Below are 1,273 nucleotides of genomic sequence, written 5' to 3'. Positions count from 1 at the left end.
ATTCTGGCCGGTCTGCAGTTGAAGCTGCCCTGGACCCTGAATCACTCCCTCTCCACTGCCAGCTAGCCACAAGTGCCCGAGATGCCAGGACTTGGGGATGCCTGGGTACAAGTGTGGGAGCGGAGAGGAAAGAGGGCTGCCAGGAAGGTTCCCCAGAGGTGAGAGAGGCTGCACTCCTGCCTCCAGAGAGGGCTGGTGGAGGCGAGGCTCGGCGTGCTGGGGTTTGTGCAAGTCTGCCTGGGGCCCCGGGCACTCCTGAATGGGCGCCTTCCAGGCTCTGGGGGCTTGGGCAGGTTTCTCATCATTGAGATGGAGGGGAAAAAAATAACACCCACAGGAGGATCAGATGACAAGACAGTGCCAGGCACATAGTTGGTGGTTAACAGAAGTTGGGGTGGTGGCCCTAACGGAAGGCCCAGTGGGGGTGACTGGGATGAAGGGACAGCAGGAAGGGCGTGCCGGGCGGAGGCCTAGTGTGAGAAGAGGCTGGGTGCCATGTGCTCCAGGTGGCAGTGGCCTCCGGTGGCCGGAAGGAAGCTGGTGGGAGAGGGTTGCTCCTGCTGGGAGTGAGCCCCCCAGAGCAGGGGGAGATCAAGTCAAGGCTGTGACCCAGGTGGTGGAGGGCCGGGGGATGTCAGGCCCCAGGAGCTTGCTCTCTCTGGGCGGCAGGCCCTGTCTAGGACCCAGCCCTGTGCCAGGTGGGACAGCGGCCCAGGCTTGGCCTGCTCAGGACCACCTTGCTCAGGCCCAGCAAGGCTGCATGGCCCATGGCCTCCCAGACAAGCCTGCCTAGCTGAGCACCGCCCTGGCCACCAACCCAGGCCCGGCCCAACTCCCACCAGGCTCCCTTGAGGCCAGGCCAGCAGCCGTCCCCACCCTCTACCAACGGGGCAATCTCACCCGCTGGGCCGCCTGCCCCCCTCACTGGGTCACGGGTCAGCCAAGCTAAATAGCCCGTGGCTCCCATGCTCCGTGCGCCCGGCTCCCATCAGCTGCCAGGGACGGCGCCTGCTCGGCTGCCCAGGGGTAGTACCTGCCCACTTCTCCGTGCCCTTCCTATGCTCCCTGCCTACGCGGCCACTAGTCTGTCCTTGTGAGCCCAGAGCCTTGGGGGGCCTCCTTACGGCTGAGTGACACCCCCAGGACTGCTTTGGGGGTGGGGCTCCCTGAGGGTCTAGGAGGGTGCTGACTGCCCAGGGCCACTCAGCAGTGACTGTGCTGGTAACACCAGTCAGTGTTTACTGCCCACTCTACTCCCGTGGCTGGGCTCACA

The sequence above is a fragment of the Eschrichtius robustus genome, chromosome 13, assembly GCF_028021215.1.
Source record: "Eschrichtius robustus isolate mEscRob2 chromosome 13, mEscRob2.pri, whole genome shotgun sequence".
Classification (NCBI taxonomy): Eukaryota; Metazoa; Chordata; class Mammalia; order Artiodactyla; family Eschrichtiidae; genus Eschrichtius; species Eschrichtius robustus.
This window is presented reverse-complemented; position numbering follows the sequence as displayed.